The sequence below is a fragment of the Sorex araneus genome, chromosome 6 (genome assembly GCF_027595985.1).
Source record: "Sorex araneus isolate mSorAra2 chromosome 6, mSorAra2.pri, whole genome shotgun sequence".
Classification (NCBI taxonomy): domain Eukaryota; kingdom Metazoa; phylum Chordata; class Mammalia; order Eulipotyphla; family Soricidae; genus Sorex; species Sorex araneus.
Window position 1 is genome coordinate 86,445,096 of NC_073307.1, and position 23,301 is coordinate 86,468,396.

The 23,301-nt window shown below is 53.4% G+C and overlaps 1 long non-coding RNA gene across 1 annotated transcript; it reads left to right on the forward strand.

Moving 5' to 3' along the window:
- The first annotated feature begins 1,059 nt into the window (after positions 1-1,059).
- LOC129405502 (uncharacterized) lies at positions 1,060-20,241 on the forward strand. Its single transcript, XR_008630617.1, has 2 exons — positions 1,060-1,368; positions 19,850-20,241. It is a non-coding gene; the product is annotated as an uncharacterized LOC129405502 (long non-coding RNA).
- Positions 20,242-23,301: the final 3,060 nt, after the last annotated feature.

The window sequence follows — 23,301 nt, forward strand, 5'->3', positions numbered from 1 at the left end:
TTCAGGACCAGGAACGCTCCCCCCCCCACCTCCTCCCTCCCCCAGCTTAAGGCTCTTGCTGATGCATTTCACTATTTTCTACGACAGCGCCCTTCAGACCCTGCAGTCCCTCTCCCAGCTGACCGCCCGCGAAGGCCCTAGCACAGCCGTCCTGCGGGTGCCCTCGCCCGCCAGGTGGGCTCAGTGACCCGCGTTACCAAAGTCTCCGACCGCCGACCGCCTCGCCCCCGGCCCGCCCTGCCCGCAGCGTGGGGAGAGGGCAGCCCCGCTCACCCGTCTCCAGGAAGCAGTCGCCCTCCCCTCCCGGCCTGACTAGAGGGACGCCCCCTCCTAGCGGGACGCCCCCTCCTAGAGGGACGCCCCCTCCTGGCGGGACGCCCCCTCCTAGCGGGACGCCCCCTCCTAGAGGGACGCCCCCTCCGCGCCCTCTCAGACGCTTTCCTTCCCCTGCCGCCCGCTGGCCCTTGGCACTGCAGTGCTCTGCCTCTCCGGGCGTTTCCGCGCCACCCGCCTTGTCTCCCGGCCGTGTCCCGCTGAAAGTTAGAGCCGGCTGCGACGGGGGGGGAGGGGGGCAGGAGGCCTGGGACCAGGGCAGTGTCTGCCCCCCCCACCCCCGCTCCCTTCTGACCCCCGGGCCCCCGCCGCTCCCCGCCCCCGCCCCGGGCGCGCCTGGCCCCTCTGGCAGAGCCTCCGCTGCAGAAAGCCAAGAGACTCTTCCCAGAAGACCCCCAGCGAGGGCTGCGTTCCCGCCTCCCCGCTGTCCCCACGCCACCGCAACTCTCGGCCCCGCCAGGCTGCAAGCCTGTGCGCCCCCCACCCCCACCCCACTCCAGCCCCGTCTCTTCCCCCAGCCGTCTTTATGCCCACCCGATTCCTCCCCCGGGGATGCTCGAGGATCAGGGAGAGACGCGCGGAACCAGGTCACTGCGGGACTCTTCTGCCGCCACCCTCTGCTCAGTCCCCCGTTCAGATAAAAGTCCCCCCTCGCCCTCCCACCCTGCCGCCCCCCTCCCCACTGCTCCGGTTCAGACCTTGCTTCTGGCTCAGGCCGTGTCCCCGAGGGGCTCCCGGGGAACGCGTGTCCCGTGGCAGATCCTGCAGCCTCACTGTCCCCGGGACGCGGGGCGGGTGGAGCGGCGGAGGAGGCGGGGTTTGGCAGGGGCGGCGGCGATGCGGGCTGCAGAGCTGCTCTGGGACAGGAGAGGACGAATGCAGAGTCCCGGAGCCCCAGAGCCCGGGAACACCCCCCCTCTCCTCCCTCCCTCTCCTCCCCAGCCGCCTTCCCTCTCCGCCTGGGAGCCAGGCTGCACCCAGAGGAAGCTGTCTGCTGGCTGCCACCACAGCCGGGCGTGGGACATTAATGTAGAGGTAGGTGGGCCTGGAGGAGGCCAATGTCCCCAAGGCCTTTTGTTTTCTTCTTTTTTTTTTTTTGGTGTGTTTTTTGGCTTTTGGGGGGTTGTACCCAGTGATGTGTCTTACTCCTGGCTCTGCACTCAGGAATTACTCCTGGCAGTGCTCCGGAGACCATATGAGATGCCGGGGATTGAACCCGGGTCTGCCACATGCAAGGCAAGTACCCTCCCTGTTGTACTACTGCTCTGCATACTCTCCCCCACCACCCCAATGTCTTTAGTTTGTTTGGCTGGTTGGTGTTTGGTCTGTGGGCTACACCTGGCTCTGTGCTCAGGGCTGACTCCTGGCTCTGTGCTTAGGGGTCACTCTTGCACCTGTGCTCGGGGCTCACTCTTGGCTCAGTGCTCAGGGGTCACTCCCGGCTCTGTGCTCAGGGCTCACTCCTGGCTCTGTGCTCAGGGATCACTCCTGGCTCTGTGCTCAGGGCTCACTCCTGGCTCTGTGCTCAGGGGTCACTCCCAGCTCTGTGCTCAGGGATCACTCCCGGCTCTGTGCTCAGGGTCACTCCTGGCTCTGTGCTCAGGGCTCACTCCCGGCTCTGTGCTCAGGGCTCACTCCTGACTCTGTGTTCAGGGCTCACTCCCGGCTCTGGGCTCAGGGCTCACTCCTGGCAGAGCTTGGGGGATCGTGTGGGGTGCTGGGAACATGCAAGGCAAGTGCCCTACATGCTGTCCAATTGCTCTGGTTATCTGACCCCCCCTCCCTCCCCCATTTGCCTTTTGAGGACTTTCAGGAATCCTTTGCTGGCCGGAGTGATCACACCTCACCTTAGACACTCCACTGTGGGGCGAGGCAGGCTTGGGAAGCTGGAGGGGGGTGGTGGAACGGAAGTGTGAAAAGCATTTTCCAAGGTTCAGAAAAGCTGGCTAGGAGAATCCTCGCTTTCCTGGCTGGATGCTGTCAGAGCTGGCCATGAGAGGCCCGTCATTGCCCTTCAGCCACAGACTGAACCTGCTGTATCTCCTTGGTTCTCTTTGGCCCTCCCTCTCCTTCCTCCCTCCCTCCTTCCTCCCTTCCTCCCTCCCTCCCTCCCTCATTCCTTCCTTCCTTCCTTCCTTCCTTCCTTCCTTCCTTCCTTCCTTCCTTCCTTCCTTCCTTCCTTCCTTCCTTCCTTCCTTCCTCCCTCCCTCCCTCCTTTCTCCCTTCCTTCCTTCCTTCCTCCCTCCCTCCCTCCTTTCTCTCTTCCTTCCTTTCTTTCTTTCTTTCTTTCTTTCTTTCTTTCTTTCTTTCTTTCTTTCTTTCTTTCTTTCTTTCTTTCTTTCTTTCTTTCTTTCTTTCTTTCTTTCTTTCTTTCTTTCTTTCTTCCCTGTCACACCTCATGATGCTCAGGGGTTACTCCTGGCTCTGCACACAGGAATTATTCCTGGCGGTGCTTAGGGGACCATATGAGATTCTGGTGATCAAACCGAGGTCGGCCACATGCAAGGCAAATGCCCTTCCTGCTGTGCTATTGCTCCAGCCCGTGGCTTTCTAACACTTTCTAAGAGAGCTGGCTCTGCAGTTTCAAGAGTGAACTCCTGTTCTGACTCTGATATGAGGCCTCACCATAGCGTCTCCTTGGGAAGCTGGTGTCCTGCTTGTTCTGCTTAGACTTTGGAGACATCCTAGTCCAGGCGCTGCCTGGCAGGGTAGAGATGGGGGTGGGGGGTCCTTTACGGAGATGGGGGCTTCAGCCTCATGCTCAGGGAACTTCTCATGCTGTGTCTTAGCCTTCAAGAGCTGAGACTGCGAGCAGATGTCAGGCTGTCCGGCCACCCGATGTCCCTCAGCTCAATCATCATTAGGCTCGAGGCTGGGGGTGTGACTGAGGGGTGACATACTCTCCTGGCAAGGGTGGGGTCCTGCATTTGATCCTTAACACTGTGTGACCACCTCGCCCCCTGCCCCTCGTGACTGTGCTCTGGCCTTACTCTTTTTTTTTTTTTTTTGCTTTTTGAGTCACACCCGGCGATGCACAGGGGTTACAGTGGTTGGCTCATGCACTCAGGAATGACTCCTGGCGGTGCTCAGGGGACCCTGTGGGATGCTGGGAATTGAACCCGGATTGGCCACATGCAAGGCAAACACCTATCTGCTGTGCTATCGCTCCAGCCCCCTGGATTTACTCTTGGGGACCACTCAGGGGACTCTGTTGGGTCCCAGGAATCGACCAGGGTCAGCTATGTGCAAGGCAAGTGTCTTAACCCCTGTATGATTTCTCTGATCCAGATAGTGGCATTTCAAAACAAATACAAGGGACCTTTGTCAAACAATGATCGAGTATTCATCCCTCCACCAGTGCCCATTCTCCACCACCAATGTCCCCAGCATCCCTCCCACCACCCCCACCCCATTCCCCCCACCCCACTCCACCCACCCCTGGCTTCTGTGGCAGGTGCATTCACTCCTTCTCTCCTTCTTTGGGTGCTGTGGTCTGCAATGCAGGTATTAAGTAGCCATCATAGTCAGTCTATAGTCTACTTTCAACACGCATCTCCCATCCTGACCGGGCCCCTCCAAGCACCCTTTACTTGGTGTTTTCTTCTCTATCTGAGCTGCCTTTTCCTCCAGCATATGAGGCCAGCTTCCAAGCCATGGAGCAAACCTCCTGGTCCTTACCTCTACTATCCTTGGGTGATAGTCTCCCATTCTTTTACTTCATATTCCACAGATGAGTGCAGTCCTTCTATGTCTGTCCTAGAGGAGTAATCATTTATTTTATCATTTTTTTTGGGGGGGATGGTTTGGCATGTCTTATTTTTTATTTTATTGCTTTTCATTGATTTGTAATTGGTTCGTGATATGATTGACTTCTGGAGATAAAGGCACCAACAAAGCACATCTTTCTCTATGCGTGAGACTCACCACACTTACCTCCAAGTTCGTGCTCCATCCCAGCCTCTGAGAGACTCTGCTTCCCATCGCCTACCCGCCTTCCCCTTTCTCTCTGGGAACCTCCACGATCTCCCCCGCGTTAAATAGTTTTGCTTTATTTATTTCTGTCGGTTGACTCGCTTTGGCCATTCACACCCCACACCTGAGTCTGCCGTCCATGGAAAAATGCACAGGGACAGCTGATTGAGAAAGGGACTTTATTGGCCGTGAAACAAGTGGTCTGGGAAAGACATCCAGCAGCACCAGATGTAGAATAGTTTCAAAGAGTGAGAGGCAGTAGGGGGGTCTAGTTTTTATGTCCAGAAGAGAGGGAGGGGCAGAGAGGAGGGGGTAAGGTAGAGAGACGGGGTCACACCTTAGACATACTCTAGTTATCTTTCAGGAAACAGCATTTTTTTTTTTTGCTTTTTGGGTCACACCTGGCGATGCACAGGGGTTACTCAGGAATGACTCCTGGCAGTGCTCGGGGGACCCTATGGGATGCTGGGAATCAAACCCAGGTCGACCGTGTGTAAGGCAAACACCCTCCCCGCTGTGCTATCACTCCAGCCCCAGGAAACAGCATCTTGAGAAGAACAGTGACCACCTTCAACTGAGGCACATGCAAAGGACATATGTCAAATTTGCAGAAAATGGTGGAGAAACTTTATTGGGAAGAATATATATATATTTAGCATGAAGATGAACAACAAGGAGGCTAGAGGTCTAATGGGTTCTACTGTGCAGTGTCCACTGACCAGAACTATCTGGCTGGGGTCCTTCCTGGGGCCCTTAGCAGTGCAAAAGTGTTTGCTGAGGTTCTGTTCTCACCTACATGGCTCAAGTTCATCTTCTTAAACAGCAGGATATCTTCCATTGACTCTACACATTGCAACTTCCTTCTCCCATCATCTGATGCCGAACGTTTATTCAGATTGAGTCTGGGGGTTGAGGACTGTGGTGAACGCTGTTTGAAACACAGAGCAAATGCCCTTTTGCGCTTGGACTTTGAATAAATGTCTAGGAAGGGTGTTTCTGGGCTATGTGGAATCTCCAGTCTTATTTTCTGGAGGGCCTTCTAAACTCCTTTCCATAGGGAGTATACCAATTTATATACTATATACAAATACAGTAACAATGATGGGTCTCATTCCCCCGACCCCGAAGAGCCTCTAATGCGGCACCATTGGGAAGGACGAGTAAAGAGAGGCTGCTAAAACTTTAGGTATACTCCCTATGGAAAGGAGTTTAGAAGGCCCTCCGGAAGTAGGTGGGGGAGGGTGTGTTCTGCCTTGGAGAGGGGATTTGCAAAGACTCTTGGCATTCAGGGTGTCGCAGCTCTGGACTGCAGAGATGCTGCTTTGAGAGAAGTAGAAAGTGTGCGGTGTGGGCGGGTGGGGTGTTGGGATGCGACTGTCATCATCGTTCTGCTGACCTCAGGCGCCTTGGGGGTCTCACAGAGCCCCCTCTCCGAAGACCCTTTCCAGGAGCTGGGGAAACCTCTCTCAGTCAGCGGGAGGGGGCGGTGGTAAGGCACAGTAACTCCCTTGTTCCTAGATTTCCTGCATAAAATATTCAAGGCTGCCAGGAAGTCCTCGAGTGGAGCTTTTGACAAAGTGGGTGATTCAGATGTGAACCTAAGGGCTTTGCGGGGCCCTCTCTGCTCCTCCCGTGCATAGATCACTCGCAGGCTGCTGTCTGGGGAAGCCATAGCTTCGCCATCACCAGCCCCAGGCCCCACAGGGAGCGGCTAAGATTTGCGAGTGTTTCCGACAGCTGAGACCCTGGGATCGGGGATTGCAGAGCAGGAGCTAACGGGGCTGAAATCTCCATCGATGCCTAAGAAACCGGACTGGAGCAATAGCACAGCGGTCAGGGTGTTTGCCTTGCACACGGCCGACCCGGGTTTGATTCCTACATCCCTCTAGGAGGGCCCAGCAAGCTTCCGAGAGTATCCAGCCCGCGAGGCAGAGCCTGGCAAGCTCCCCCGTGGCATATTCGATATGCCAAAAACAGTCACAAGTCTCACAATGGAGACGTTACTGGTGCTCGCTCAAGCAAATTGATGAACAATGGGACAACAGTGCTACAGTGCTACAGTGCCTCAGAAGCCAGAATGGGGGCTGGAGCGGTAGCACAGAGGGGAGGGTGTTTGCCTTGTGTGTGGCCGACCCGGGTTCAATTTCCAGCATCCCATATGGTCTCCTGAGCACTGCCAGGGTGATTCCTGAGCGCAGAGCCAGGAGTAACCCCTGTGCATCGCCGGGTGTGACCCGAAAAAAAAAAAAGAAAACAGAACGACAGAATGACATATAAGAAATCCCTCGATCCCTCTGACTGCACTCATGTATTGTACATGTCAGCTCGTGTTGGTTGAGACAGTGCTCAAAGTGTGGAGTGGAAAATTCACATTTCACCCAGGGCCTCTGCTTGGGGTGGAAAACCCCACCCAAGGTGGAGAATTAGGGGGAAAACCAAGGCCAGTCTGGGGCTGTTCAGTTTGTTTATGGGGCCACACCCGGTTGCTCAGGCCTCACTCCTGGCTCTGCATTCACACATCACCCTGTTGGTGCTTGGGAGAACCAGAGGTGGTCCCAGAGGAGTTCAAACCAGGTTGGCAAGGTACCAGGCAGGCGCCTTCTCTACTTTTCTTCTCTTCCTTTTCTTTCGTTTACACAGCAGTAGGTTGTTTGACTTTCACTCGGCCGACCCATGTTCGATTCCTCCGCCCCTCTCGGAGAGCCCGGCAAGCTACCGAGAGTATCGAGCGCGCGCGGCAGAGCCTGGCAAGCTACCCGTGTGTATTGGATATGCCAAACACAGTAACAATAAGTCTCTCAATGAGAGACGTTACTGGTGCCCGCTCGAACAAATTGATGAGCAACGGGATGACAGTGACAGTGATTGAATGTGTGTGAGTTACAAAGTTACCTCATTCATGATTGAGTTTCAGGCATGCATCGGTGTTGCAGCACCAGTCCCTTCCACAGTGTCCATTTCCACCCAGCGCCTTACCCATTTTTCACATGCAGCCTGATGGAGCTCGGATTACGATGGTCCACGTGATTCTCTTGTTTCCGAGAAGTGAGAAATTGCTGTTTGCCGTTGAGGCGCTGCCTGATTTTGAGTAGCACTTGTCACCGTTCGGTGGTAACTCAGTTTCTTGGAGGGCTATTGGGGACTGTTAAGGGCAAACACGAAGGGCTGGAGCAATAGCGCAGTGGGGAGGGCGTCTGCCTTGTATGCAACAGACCCGGGTTCGATCCCCAGCATCCCAGAGGATCCCCCGAGCACTGCCAGGAGTGATTCCTGAGTGCAGAGCCAGGAGTCACCCCTGAGCATCACCGGGTGTGACCCAAAAGCCAAAAAAGAAAAAAAATCATTAAATTAACTCGCCAACCGAGTGCTCCTTCGTTCCACTCTCACTGTAGCGAATAGTGCATGGAATGCCACATCCTCAGCTACTGTGGCTGAATCCTTCTGCTTCTCTCACTTGTCACTTGTATCACTTGTCATCCCGTTGATCTTCGATTTGCTTGAGCGGGTGCCAGTAACGTCTCCATTCGTCCCTGTCATGTGCTAGTGTAGCCCAGTGGTATCTGCTCACTCCAGGAACAGGAAGAGCCTCAAACCGTTCATTCAGGGTTTTGACGAAGAAGTCTGACCATCTCGTAAGTGGGCGGCCACTCGTTCTTTTGACGTCCTGTGGAATCCAGTCCGTAACAACTCTAGTCCAGTGGTCATCTCTGAGTCGCATTATGTGTCCGGCCCAGCCTTGGTAAACGAGAAAGCAACCCTGACTCTGGACTGCCGATGGAGGTTGGAACTCCGGGTTCCTTCTCTCACTTGAGTGAAACGTGATACCCCAAGCATAGCTCTTTCGATTCCTCTTTGGGATACCCGAATAGCGTTCTCGTCCTGTTTGCGTAGGGCCCAGGTCTCTGAGGCATATGTTAGTGCAGGAAGAATGGTGGAGTCGAAAAGATGTGCCCTGAGCCAGAATGTTGGGGCTGGACTGAGCTCTCAGGGCGAGCCCATGTATACGTACCGTACTACGGACAGGAACATAGGGACCCATGAAAATGGGCGAGATTTCTCGTGTGTCCTGACTGGTTTGGATGAAGCTGAACATATCCCCCCTTCAAGCTGCCTTCAGAAAAATCATTTCAGTATATTGAAAGGGGCAGTTTTCCTTCTCTCACAGAAGCCTGGCTGGTCTTTAACATGCAAATCTCCGGTGTTTGCCAGGCCTGACATGTGAGATTGCAAAATGCAGGCTCGGGCCAGCCTAGTCTTTGGGATGTAGATTTCAGATGCCTGCCCAGTTTGTATTTGAAGCGGCAGCACAGCCTAGTCTTTGGGATGTAAATCCAGGTGCCTGTAGCCCAAGAAAGGTTTCAGTTCTGGTTTTGTACCCAGGTGACTGTAGAAGGTTTCAGTTTTGGTTTTGTATCTTTTCCGTCTCAGTTCTGTATCTTTTTCCCAAGGCTACAGGCCTACCGGTACAAGGAAACTATGTTTCCACTGTCTCAATGTTCTCCCTGTAACTTCTTCTGATGCCTTTGGTGACGTCACTGTATTGCGCCCTTTAGAGGTACCATGATCAATAAAAGGAGATCACGGGGCTCTCTGCCTTTGCCAAGAGCCAGAGAGAGCCTTGGACCTCCATGAGACATATTTCTTCCGCGTTCCTTATCTCAGCGCCTCTGACCGCACGAACGTTCACGCAACACCAGAGGTTCTTGGTTCTCTTAACCACTTCTTACACGCTCTTGAAGGCGTTCCACGCTGCTCTCTTCCTTCTGCGCAGTTCTGGCGCCAAGTCGTTCCTCATGTTGAGTTCTCGACCCAGGTACCCATAGCTGCTGCATTCGGAGATGTTCGTTCCGTCGAGAGCAAATGGAGCGTCAGGGACTAGTTCATTTTTCATGAACGTTGTTTTGCTGAGATTCAGCTGCTTATCCGCTTTGACCTGTTCCTAAGGAGCTGGAGTGACTTGCTGGAAGTCCAGTGATCTCCGTCTGCTCTTATTTGTCGTTCATGCCCAGCTCGCCTTGGTTGGGGGGGTGCCCGTGTGGAGAGGAGAGTTTACATCCCACCCAGGGCCTCTGCTTGGATTCTCTGGAGATTTCCAGCGCCGGCTGGCCCTGACTCAGCCCCGAGTTTGCTCTGGGACAGTGACGGTTGCTGATGCAGCCTCCTCTGATGCGGCAGTGACGTCACGTCCCTGTGTGCACTCACGGTTCTCAGGTCCTTCTGTCGTCTCGAGGAAAGGAATCTGGAGTCATAAAGATGCTGAGAGGCAGAGTTGGACATAGAGAAGTTTATTGGAAAGTAGACTAGAAAGAAGCTTTCCAACTAGGGGGAAACTGAGTCTAGGGTTAACTTTGGCTTGGTTTGCGGAATTTTTTTTTATAGGAAAACTGGGTCTTTGTGTGACAAGAATGTGACAAATCAAGTGACAAGAATGTTACAGAGAGGGACCAGGGTGGTAGTGCAGCTGGTAGGACATTGCACCTGGCTGACCTGGGTTCGATCCCTGGTACCCTATATTGACTCCTGAGTACCACTTGGACTAGGTCCCCCAGACCCAAAACCTAACCAGAAGAATGTTCCAGAAAACATTCTGGTGTTCCAGCTAGTTTAGAATGTTTCAAGCTACCCGTTTGACCATGTGCCTGGGTATTTCCCATCGCCTCTTAGTTTCTGGTGCACCTAATGTTCGGCAGAGAAACTATGATCTTGGGAAATGATTCACTTCCCCTTCCCAGAAAGAGGTCCAGGAATATTGCAGGAATGTTTGTAAGGTGAGACAGAGACTGCTGAAGTGGAACCAGAGCAGCAGCTGACAAGAGCAAACCGAGACCTCCTTATGCAGTTCCAAGGGGCCTTCCAGGACCAACTCTCACCTGAGGTTCTTTTCACTGCATCACTGTATCACTGTCATCCCGTTGTTCGTCAATTTACTGGAGGGGGCACCAGTAACGTTCAATATGCTAAAAACAGTAACAATAGGTCTCATTCCCCTGACCCTGAAAGAGCCTCCAAGCATTGGGAAAGACAAGTGAAGAGAGGCTGCTAAAATCTCAGAGCTTCTTTTAGAGCACTTTTTCCCCCCTTTCATACAGAGTTCCAATACCCTCGCCTTCACCAGCGTACATATCCCAGCACCAGTGTCCCCGGGTACCCTCCCAACACCCCCCACCCCCTACCCCAAGGCACTTTTCTTTTTCTTTTTTTATTTTATTTTATTTTTTAATTAATCACCCTGAGGTATAGACACAGACTTACAAGCTTTCATGCTTGTGTTTCCATCATACAATGATCGAGTACCCATCCCCCCACCAGTGCCCATTCTCCACTACCAATGTTCCCAGCATCCCTCCCCCACCATCCCCCCCCCCACCTCTGTGACAGGTGCATTCCCTTTCAGTCTCTCTCTCCTTTAGGGTGTTGTGGTCTGCAATGTTGGTATTAAGTGGCCATCATGTTTGGTCTATAGTCTACTTTCGGCACACATCTCCCATCCCGAGCGGGCCCTCCAACCCATCCACGCATCTTTTACTTGGTGGTCCCTTCTCTATCTGAGCTGCCTTTTCCCCTAGCATGTGAGGCCGCCAGCTTCCAAGCCGTGGAGTAATCCGCCCTGGTCCTTATCTCTACTATCCTTGGGTGTTAGTCTCCCATTCTGTTACTTTATATTCCACAGATGAGTGCAGGCACTCAGGTTTTTCCAGGTTCTGGCTATGTTGAATAGTGCTGCGGTGAACATAGGAATGCAGATGGTATTCCTGCCATGTGTTTTGGGGCCCCCAGGGTATATTCTCAGAAGTGGTATTGCTGGGTCAAACGAGAGCTCAGTTTCTAGTTTTTTGAGAAACATCCATATTGTTTTCCAAAAAGGCTGGACCAGTTGGCATTCCCACCAGCAGTGAAGGAGAGCCCCTTTCTCCCCACATCCATACCAGCTCTGGTTGTTGAGCATTTTCTTGATAATGATCTCAGGTTCAAAGCCATTGGTGGGGCATTGGTTAGTTCACCTCCTTATGTGAGATCAGTGTCACAGTTCCATAGGAGGTGCTGGTTAACCGTGTGTGTGTGTGTGTGTGTGTGTGTGTGTGTGTGTATGTACGTATGTGTGTGTGCATTTGTGTGTGCGTGTGTGTGTGTGTGTGTGTGTGTGTGTGATGGGGCTCCTTCGGGGACTATGACTCCGTGTGATTATTACACAGACCACCTGATAGCTCTGACGTTACTTTATTTAACAGCCTAGGCAGGTGCTCATTTGCAGGGGGGTCTGTTCCTCCCGCCTTCCCAGGAACCCTGTGGGGGTCTGATCTGCTCCGGGCCTGCTCTGAATCCGAGGTCATGTCTGTCATTCCTTGCTGCTCTTTGCCAATTTGAGGTTTTTTCCTTCCTTTCCATTCATGCATGTGTGTGGACTATCTCTCTCTTTTTTTTTTCTTTTTGGGTCACACCCAGCAATGCACAGGGGTTCCTCCTGGCTCTGCACTCATGAATTACTCCTGGCGGTGCTCAGGGGACCCTATGGGATGCTGGGAATTGAACCCGGGTCAGCCGTGTGCAAGGCAAATGCCCTCCCCACTGTGCTATCGCTCCAGCCCCTCTGCTGTCCTCTGTGTGCAGGGGTGAGGCCCCAAAGAGTCCAACCTGTGCAGTCCCTCCTTTACTTATCGCTGCTTAACTAGTTTCTCCCATGCAGGTACGATTTTACTGTATCATATTTTTTTTAATTATTTTGGGCTGTGGCGTATTCGATATGCCAAAACTAGTAACAACAAGTCTCACAATGTCTCACAATGGAGACATTACTGGTGCCCACTCGAGCAAATTGATGAACAATGGGACGACAGTGCTCCAGTGTTATTTTGGGGTCATACCCAGCTGTACTCTAGGGCTTACTCCTGGCTCTGGAATCCCTCCTGGTGGTGCTCAGGGGACCCCCTGGATTGCCAGGGATTGAACCCAGGTTGGCTGCAGGCAAGGTCATCACCTTACTTACTGTACTCTTGGCCCTGCGGATGAGAGTTTTGATGACCACTTGGATGAACTAGATTAGCCAGTATCGCCCATCACACAGCTTGCTGGAGTGGTAGAACACAGACTTGGTGTATGGTACACTGGTCTCATCCAAGCCGCTGTGTGATTTGTGAACTATATAACTTCATATCCCGCCCGCACGGCAGAGTCTGGCAAGCTCCCCGTAGTGTAGTTGATATGCCAAAGACAGTAACAACAAGTCTCACCATGGAGATCTTACCAGTGCCCACTCGAGCAAATTGATGAGCAACCGGGGATGACAGTGATGACAGTGATACAGTGAAAACCTCATAGGACCTTAGATTCCTCATCTCTGAAGTAGAATCATCTGTCCCATAGAGTGAGTGAGCCTAGCTATGAGATAGTGAGTTTTGGGTGTGTTTGGTGACCAGGAAAATTATGTTTTTTAATATAACAAGGCTACAGAACTTAGATATTGGTGGTTTTGAAATTACCTAGGTGCAGCAGCTTTCTTTATACTACAGGGACTAAAAACTTGACTCAGAACAACTTAAAACAATAAATATGATGAGCTCATATAACTAGCCAATGTTAGTTATTAAATAAAGTTATGTATTGTATCTGACACATGGGAGAGCCTCACAAACTCCCCATAGTGTATTCATATGCCAAAACCAGTAACAATGATGGGTCTCATTCCCCTGACCCTGAAAGAGCCTCTAGTGCGGCACCGTTGGGAAGGATGAGTAGAGAGAGGCTGCGAAAATCTCAGGGCTAGGACAAATGGAGACATTACTGAGACCGCTCGAGAAATTTGACGATCAACAGGATGATGATGATGATGATAATGATGATGATAGTGATGATGATGATGATGATGATGATGATGATGATGATGATATCTGATCAAGTTGGCAGAGATGCTGTAGAGGAGAATGACATGTAGAAGATTGTAGGGGTTGAATAACTCCTAAGCAGGAGCCCTGAATTTAGCAAGTAAAAGCACGGGATGGGGCTAGAGAGAGCTCAATGGGCCGAGTGTATGCTTGGCACGAAAGAGACCTTGGTTTGATCCCTGGCACCACATGGTCTCCAGCAGTGATCCTGGGTATTACAGGATATGGCTCCAAAACTCCCAATTTTTTTTAAAAGAATGAATTTGTCATTTTAAGACTGCATCTCTTTGGGCTGGAGCGATAGCACAGTGGGTAGGGCGTTTGCCTTGCACGCGGCCAACCCGGGTTCGATTCCCAGCATCCCATAGGGTCCCCTGAGCACCACCAGGAGTAATTCCTGAGTGCAGAGCCAGGAGGAACCCCTGTGCATCGCTGGGTGTGACCCAAAAAGCAAAACAAAACAAAACAATGCTTACCTTTGAACAAAATTAATATGACTACTGGGGCTGGAGCGGTAGTACAGAAGATAAGGTGTTTGCTTCACACGCACCAATCCAGCTCCAGCCCCCAGCACCACATACAGTCTCAGAGCCCCACCAGGAGTGCTCCCTGAGTGCAGAGCCAGGAGTCAGCCCTGAGCACCACTGGGTGTGGCCCAAGAATACATAACTATATGTCTGCTTAACTACTTGCCTTCTTTTTCTATACTAATAATTAAAAAAAAAACACGGAGAAATATAATCCTCATTATCTGGGTTAATCTATCACGTATGTCTTGATTCCTAGGAGTGCAGCTGTTAGGCTCACAATGACAGACGCCTGAAAATGATTTGGTATGGATCACTGAATGCCCTTGGGGAAACGGTGCCAGTTCTCGGTTCCGTGTGACAGAATCCAGGAGGCCCGGTCATTTGCGTCCCAGCTCCACACGGAACCCTTTTCCTGTAAACCATCAGAAACCTGGTCAAAATATTTACCATTCAAATTTCACCCAGGCAGGTGTCCTGTATTTTTAGGATCTAGCGCTGGTTCCTAAGTCACAAACAAACCGATATGTGTCTTCGAGTTTTCCTTGCTGGGCTGGGAACTGGGAGTGGGACTCAACTTGCCCAGAGTCGGCCCATCTCCAGGCATGGGACCTTTTGATTTTGGGGTCACACCCGGCGATGTGCAGGGGTTACTCCTGGCGATGCTTGGGGAGGGGGGACCCTATGGGATGGCTGGGAATCGAACCCGGGTTGGCCACGTGCAAGGCAAACGCCCTCCCCGCTGTGCTATTGCTCCAGCCTAAGTCTCCAGGATTCTGCAGCTCTTTCTTCGTCTTTAAAAGGTCCCCACCCCTGTGACCTCACTTCTGCTTAATTACATCCTCAAAGGCCCCCTCTTCAGCCAGGCCTGAGGTGCCTTCTCCCAGGAATCTGAGCTTTGTTGCCCTCTGCTGGGCATGTAGGGAATCTCTCAGACAAGCGGCCGACCGAGTTGGTCCTGAAATGTGACCCAGCTCCTCGCCTGTCCTGGTGGGCGGGGCTGGTGAGATGATGGGGGAGCTGGCAGGGGGACCAGACTGCCTCAGCGTCCCTGGAGGGCTGGCAGCAAATGCAGGCGCCTAGCCCTGCCCCCTCCCACAATCCTGTGTAAATCAAGACCTCTATGTTTTTGCAAGACCTGCAGGCTGCCTTAGAAGCGTTTCCAGAATGGGTTGGGTTAGAGGCATTTGCCCGGTATGTGGCTGCTTTAGCCAAGAAACTCTGGTGAGATCCCCAGGTCTGCATTCGGTCCAGGGAGCCCTGCCAGGGGGTCCCTCGTGAGCACAGAGCCAGAATTAGCCCCCAAGCACTGCTGGGTGTGGCTCAGTCTTACAACACCCTGTTGCAATAACAGAAGCTTTCCTGGAAAGAGGAAACATGTGTCCCCAAGAGTCCGTCAGGGACTTCATCTACTTGAAGCTCAAAAGTCTGTAAAAAAACATCTTTCGTTTAAGAAAAGAATACCGGAAATCTCAGCTTCCGAGTTTTATGACTCTGAACAGAGTAATAAAATAAACCAGGGGCTGGAGCAATAGCACAGCGGGGAGGGCGTTTGCCTTGTACGTGGCCAACCCGGGTTTGATTCCCAGTATCCCATATGGTCCCCTGAGCACCGCCAGGAGTAATTCCTGAGTGCAGAGCCAGGAGTAACCCCTAAGCATCACTGAGTATGACCCAAAAAGCAAAAATAAATAAAATAAAATAAAGTAAAAGATACCAATTATCTTAATAGTTTAAGAACTTGATGAAAAGATGTATAAGCTTCAGAAACAATTTGATTTATCAAATATATTATGTTAATCAAATCAATATATGTGTGTACCAGTATATTTGATTGGTACTGGAACATAGTTTGTCTAAAGCCCAAATATGAATAATTTTTGGTAAATCATGGTGCTTTAACTAAAAAATTTTTTTTAAAGCATATGTTTGAAATGATCTTTCAGCACAAGAATACCATCTTGTGGGGATGTAAAAATATACACTGGCACATGTGTATATAGTCATAGATAAAAGACTGGGAACATATAAATCCCAATAACAACCAGAGCAGCCCATTACTGAGCCCTGTCATGCTTTTTATAAGGGTTTAAGATGAGATTTGTACAAAGCATCACAGTACCGAGAGCTTGGAGGTCCAGACCCTAGCCTTAGCACCCCTCCCCCCTCCCAGCTGAGGTGGCTTAACTTAGGTTCAGGGAAATAGAGATCATTTGAAGATGGGCCTTCCCATCAAGCATGATTGACGGGCTGGAGATGAGAATTCAGCTGGTAAGATGCTTGCCTTGCAGGTGGCTGACCTGGGGTTTGATCCCCACCATCCAAAATGGTCTCCCAAGCACCATCAAGAATGATCCCTAAGTACAAAGCCAGGAGTAACTCCTGAGCATCACTAAGTGTGGCCCACAATCCAAAAAGAAAGAAAGAAAGAAAGAAGGAAAGAAAGAAAGAAAGGAAGGAAGAAAGAAAGAAAGAAAGAAAGAAAGAAAGAAAGAAAGAAAGAAAGAAAGAAAGAAAGAAAGAAAGAAAGAAAGAAAAGAATGATTAACAGAGTTTGAGTTTGTGGTGGGGACAGGAGTGGGTCTTAACATATGCATGAGAGTTTTTGAGTTAGTCAGTCAGCTGTGCAATAGGGCAGGCTTAAAAAAAAAAAAAAGACTCTGGGGCCAGAACAAGAGTAGGGTGGGTAGGAGCTTGTCTTGTATGCAGCCAACCCAGCATCACGTATGGTCTCCTGAGCACTACTAGGAGTGGTCCCTGAACTGAGTGCAGAGCCAATAGGAAGTCCTGAGAATTGGACTGCCACAGTCCAATTTTGTGTTTGTTCCCCCCCCCAAAAAAAACCAGAAACAAACAAAAACAAATATTAAAATTAAAACAGACTCCTTGCACCTGTTTAAGCTTGTGTCAGAGGGTGCCAGAATTGTAAGGAAGTCAGTCCAAGTGGCTAACTCTTTAAGGGCAACTTTCAAGAATATTGAGCTCATCTTAGGATTCTAAACACGTATTACTGTATCACTGTATCACTGTCATCCCGTTGTTCATCAATTTACTTGAGCGGGCACCAGTAATGTCTCTATTCCTCCCAGCCCTGAGATTTTAGCAGCCTCTCCTTACTCATCTTTCCCAATGATTGGAGGCTCTTTTTGGGTCAGGGGAATGAGACCTATTGTTACTATTTTTGGCATATCGAATATGCCACGAGCAGCTTGCCAGGCTCTGCCCGTGTGGGTGGGATACTCTTTGTAGCTTACCGGGTTCTCTGAGATATATACATATAGAGTATATATATATATATGTGTATATATATACATACATATATATAGAGAGTAATGTATATATAGAGTAATTACTCTATGATTTGTTGACTGCTGTCTGAACTCCATCAAATATGGTGTGGTAATTATGGAAAATGGGTAGGAAGTGTCTTATAATGTGTCCAGAAAGCGGTCTGGAGCATGGCGGTGGTTGGGTAGTGGAGGTCGGCTGCCGGGGCTGGGTCCCTTGGGGCAGGGAGGGCTCTCACCCGCCCCCCTCTGGGGCGCCCCGAGTGAAAGCAGCCAGGCGCAGAGTCCAAGCACGTAGGAAGGGGAAACAAATGAATTGACATTTGTTTGATTCAGGCCAGGGTCATATTAACACTGGACCTTCAGGAGCTCCCTCAGGACTCAGGAAGCAGACAAATGGGGTGTAACAAGGATGAACCCCACCCCCAGGCCCTGTCTTATTTAGGATTTGGCATTTTGCGGCTCACATGACCAGTGGTCGTGTTCATTGTGGCCCTGCCGTTGCCACCATCTTTGTCATTTTCGCAGACTAATGACTATACAATGAGCTGGCTATTTGGGTGGGTGAGGAGAGAGACGACAAATTATCTGAGAGCACAGCAGGGCCAGAGCGGGGAGATGTGTGTATAGACAACATATGTGACTTGATTCTAACCTAAGAGCTGAGCCTCCAGGGGCCTGGGTGTGGGGGGGGGGCTGGGGAACTTCCGGGGGTCTCCAGGCATGAGGAAGTTGTGTGCAGGCCCCATAAGCCATGTCCAGTTGGAAGGTAGGAGCGTTGCCGTAGGCCCCCTCATGGGTGTATGAGACATAGAACCGTGTGAGGCCCTTCCTTCAGAGCAGCAGATACTCTGCCAAAGGCAACCCTTGAGCTTCAGCATCCGTGACGGGTGAAGGGAGGTTTTGGGGCATGGGGGGGGGGGTGGCTCTGGGAATCCACACAGAAGCCAGAGCTTGGGTTCAGTCTCGCTGTGTGCAGAATCATTACTCACAGGGGAAACCAAGGAAAAGCACCCAGATGCCCTGTGATAGGAAGATCAGTGGCCCTTGGCCCTGGGAAAGAAGCCGAAGCCCCACCAGGACTTGTCAGTGCTTGGGGGGCACATTTATGCTTGAATGAAATGATGAGTTGCCCCATTTCCTTGACATTGGGCTTGTTCCCGGTCACAGAAATGATGAATTCTCTGTAATCCCATCAACGGCCAACATCCAGGGACTCTAAGACCAAGCTCCCAGAAGCACGGCCGAGAACATCTTATAGCCTAATTCTCCCTCTAGGAGAACCTGGCAAGCTACTGAGAGTTTCCTGCCCACACGGCAGAGCCTGGCAAGCTCCCGTGGCATATTCATATGCCAAAACCAGTAACAATGCTGGGTCTCATTCCCCTGACCCTGAAAGAGCCTCCAATGTGGCACTGTTGGGAAGGATGAGTAAAGAGAGACTGCTAAAATCTCAGGGCTGGGACAAGTGGAGACGTTGCTGGGCCTGCTTGAGCAAATCGAGGATTAAAGGGATGGTAGTGATAGTGATAGTGATAGTGATGCATATCAGGAGATGCACCATCATCTCTGGGCACTTTTGCCCATTTGTACCTCTCCCCCCAACTCCGCCCCCTGTGCCTTTTTTCCCAGTTGCCCCACACATTTGGTCTTCAACCAACCACCCTGCTGTGTCTCTTGCAGACACAGAGGTTTCTAGTGACTGTGTGTGTGTGTGTGTGTGTGTATGTGTGTGTGTGTGTGTGTAGCCCTGTGCTTGAGGGGGTGGGGTGGACCCAGTGACACTGCTTCACTCCAGATGATAATCCTGGCACTGGCACTTCTTTACCCCGGGGAGTGGGGGGTGGTGGTGGGAGGGAGACAGAGAACTTGGACTTCGGGTTTTGTTGTTGTTGTTGTTGTTGTTGTTTTGCTTCTCTTTTGGAGCCGCACCCTGTGATACTCAGGGTTTCCTCTGAGTATCTGCTCAGAGCTACTTCTGGCGATGCTCCTGGGAATCTATGGGATGCCCGGGATTGAACCTGGGTCCGCTGCGTGCAAAGTAAACGTCCCCCAAGCCGTACTGTCTCTCCACTTCTAGGGACTCCGGGGTCTTCAATTTCACCTACTTTGCGGTAGAAGGAAGCAAGCTCTACTATTGTGTGGGATGGCTGCAGAGTGGCCAGAGAGTGGGGAAGGGAGAGCTCCGTCACGCTCGACCTGGCCAGAGGGTTCAGAGGGGGCTGGGCTGGGTTGGGGCTGGAGGGAGGGTGAGGCTGAAGAACGTCAGAGGGAAAACCGGAACCTTCTGGTAGGCAGCATCAGGGAGGGAGGAATCTGGGCCCAGCGGAAGCTTTTGATGGGAGGAAAGTGGGCCTGATGCACGTGGAAGGTCAAGTTGGGCCTCTCGGACCCAGCCCCGGGGGGTGGGAGCCCCGTGGGAGAGGATGCGCGAGGGGATGAGCTTTAGAGGGGCTCGGACGTCCAGCTGAGGTCTCGGGTTTGATTCTTAGCGGCTGGGGGCTCGGGAGCGGGTGAGCTGAGCGACCCCTGGAAGTGGGGGTTGGCGACATCAGGAGGAGGGTCGGGAGAGCGGAGACGCAACGGGGTCTCCTCGGTGGGGTTGGCAGGGGCTCAGAGGCTGGCGGGAGGTAAGGCTTGGGCGCAGAATGAGAATCTGACCTTCAGCCCAACTGCCCTGGAAATGCCCAGTGTCAGAATGAGGGTCTGGCGGGGCCATGGGGCAAGTGACCACTAGGCTGGGGACAGAGGCCTGGTGTGCTCCTGTTGTCCCCCAGGCTCTGCGTTCCACCGCTCAGGCTCTGGCCTGCCACTAACTGTAGATTCTTCCTTCTGTTCCCCGACCGGGCAGGGACACAGGCTGACCCAGACGTCCAGGCAAGGAGGACGGCACGCTGACGCCCCGTTCCTGGTGGCCGCTGAACCAGAAAGGGCTGGACCCTCGGCTTCTGCATGGGACACGAGATCTGGCCTGGACACCCCCCCCCGGGGGTGACGCCCCATGAGTGGACCCAAGAATGGGAAGGGCTGAGCCCCAGCTGCTGGGCTGTGCAAAGAGGGGGCCCAGGACGCCGGGGTGAGGTCTTCAAGGAAACGGCGTGACCCGAGGCGGCGTGGGAAACACACGAGGCCAGGTGTGGGGGGCGGAGGGGCGGGGAGGCCAGCTCAGCCCCTGTCTGTGCCACATGCCCGCCCCGGAAAGCGAGACCTGCAGAGACTCACCAATAAAGCCACGTCTCGAGACTGTGTGTGTCCGGAGTCCATGGCCATCAGGGAAAGGGCTTGGTGACCCCCTGCCGGGACCCCCCACCCCAGCCTGGACAGCAAGGCTGCCTTTTCTGGGGTGGGATTGGGGGACCGGTTGATTCTGTGTGTGCCATACATCCCTGGGGTAAGAAGGCCTTGCACCCATCTTTCTAGGGCTCCATCCTATGTGCTAGGTCTCCCCGCCTCTCCCCTGCCCTGCCCTTCTCAGCCCTCTCTGTCCTCCTCTCCCCTCTTTATTTTTCTTTTTGGGTCACACCCGGCGATGCACAGGGGTCCTCCAGGCTCTGCACTCAGGAATTACTCCTGGCAGTGCTCGGGGGACCCTATGGGATGCTGGGAATCGAATCTGGGTCTGTGGCGTGCAGGCAAACGCCCTCCCTGCTGTGCTATCACTCCAGCCCCTCCCCTCACCTCTTTCCTCCCTCCTCCCTCCCTTCTTTCCTTCTTTCTCTTTCTCCACACCCCGCAGTGCTCAGGGCTTACTCCTGGCTCTGGGCTCAGCGCTCACTCCTGGCCGTGCTTGGTGACCACAGGTTGGCAGTGAGCAAAGCCAGCACCCTCCCCGCTGTCCTATCTCTCTGGCTCCAGCAGAATTAGCATGTCACCCCCTCCTCTACCTGCATCCCTTTTGGCCTGCCCCCCAGGGCGAAAGTAAGCTCTCTTCTAAGAGGCTGCCTGAACACCCTCCACCTCTGCCTGCACCTTCCTTCCCGGGCCCTGGGATGGCGGCCAGACCCTTGGCCACCACTCACCCATGTGTCTCTTGGTAACAAGACACACAAAACTGATGATTTTTTCGTCTTATCTAGTGTGGAAGGAGAAAGGGGGACACAGCACCCCCTTGGGCTCCAAGCAGGTAGCCTGAGATCCCCATTCCCAAATGACCCCGCCCTCATTCCCACTGATCCCACCTCCATTCCCAACTGGCCCAGCCTGGTTCTCAATGGGGCTGCCAAATTCCGAACTGACCCCGCCCCATTCTAATTGGCCCCACCCCATTCCTAACTGGCCCCGCCCCCATTCCCAACAGGCCCTGCCCACCCCCAACTGGCCCCGCCCCATTTCTAACTGGCCCCATCCTCATTACCAACAGACCCTGCCCATTCCCAACTGGCCCCGCCTCCATTCCCAATAGGCCCCGCCCATCCCAACTGACCCTGCCCCATTCCAACTGGGCACACCCCATCTCCAACTGGCCCCTCCCCATTCCCAACTGACTCTGCCCACCCCAACTCACCCTGCCCTATTCCAACTGGCCCCGCCCCATTCCCAACTGGCCCCGCCCCATTTCAATGGACCCCGCCCCTGCTTGCAAGTGGCTCCTCCCCCTCTCACGGGGCCTCATGCCTCTAGTTCACCTCTGGCTGGGGCTGTGTGGGGCGGGAGCTCTGTTGTCCCCCACCCTTAGTCCCAGCTGTCCTCTGGACCCCTGGGCTGCCTACCACGGGCTGTGCCCGACGCCCCAGGATTCATTCCCAGGCTCTCCCCTCTCCTCCCTTGCACACACTGCTAGGAAGGATCCACTCCCTGCTCCCGTTCCTCACCCTCCCAGTGGAAGGACTGAAGCTCAGGCTCACTTCTATGTGCCAGGACACCCCCCACCCCTGAAGCCAAGTGCTCCCCAGAAGCCCAGGACCAGAGCACCCCCGGGCCCCGCCTAAGCCCAGCAGATGAGAGCGTCTCCCTGAGTCAGGCTCCCTGCACTCAGCCTGTCCGGGGAGTGCTGGGGACCCTCCCCACTCCTCCCGCCTCCCGCTGAGACAGGCAAGAGCTTCTCGGGTCCTGTGGGGGGAACCTGAGTCCAAGCCGGAAGTAGGGACCCCAGAGAGCCTGAGGTCGAGACAAAAAAGCAGGAATGACGGGCACAGAGCCTGCCCCGACTGCAAATCCAGAGCAAGGTGCTGGCCTCGCCCCTGGCGGCGTTTTCACACCCCTCGATGCCCTCTGCCCCCCTGTGCTGTGCTGGCGTGGTCTTGTTGCTGGGTGAGGCAGCAGGCAGCCTTTGATCAGACACCCATGGGTGCCCTGCTGCGCTTCCAGCCTTCTGCTCCTTGAGGAGTGGAAAACGCCGGCTCAGGGGCGAGGCAGCCACCCTAGGTCAAAGTCACAGCCTGGCAGGGGCTCGGGGCTGGGGGGTCTCTCTCCCTGGGGGCGAGAATGGCCTGCCACTGCACGCTGCACCCCGATCTATTTGGGGGGATCCCGGGTGTTGCTCTGCAGCCCGGAAGCCCCTGCTGGCAGTGCTCAGCCAACAAGAGCTGCCGTTCCATGCGGGGAACTGGACCAGGGTGGGGTCGCCCGGGTCACTCTGGAGGCGCTCAGGGGTGGGGTTCCTGGCTCCACCTGGGGGAGCTCAGCGACCTCCAGGGCTGCACCTGGCAGTTTCCATGTGTTCACGTGGTGCTGGAGATACAACTCGAATAGCCGCACTTCAGATCAGGGCTCAGATTTACCCCGTGGCTTCCCGGCTCTGCCAGGGGGTGAATGAAGAATCACAGCGCAGGACCTCCTGTCCCCGCCTGGCGCCCTCTGTAGGGACTCAGGGTTTTCCATTGCATCACGTGGATGACACGCAGGCCCACGGCAGGATTCAGAAGCGTTCTCCTCTTCCCGGGGCGGTCTGGGTCAGTTCAGTTCTTTAATTTTATTTTTTTTTCTGGGTTTGGGGGCCACACCTAGTGTTGCTCAGGGCTCACTCCTGGCTCTGTGCTCAGGGCTCACTCCCGGCTCTGTGCTCAGGGTTTATTCCTGGCTCTGTGCTCAGGGGTTACTCCCGGCTCTGTGCTCGGGGCTCACTCCCAGCTCTGTGCTCGGGGCTCACTCCCGGCTCTGTGCTCAGGGCTTATTCCTGGCTCTGTGCTTGGGACTCACTCTTGGCTTTGTGCTCAGGGCTTATTCCCGGCTCTGTGCTCAGGGCTCACTCCCGGTTCTGTGCTCAGGGCTTATTCCTGGTTCTGTGCTCGAGGCTCACTCCCGACTCTGTGCTCAGGGCTCACTCCCGGCTCTGTGCTCAGGACTTACTCCCGGCTCTGTGCT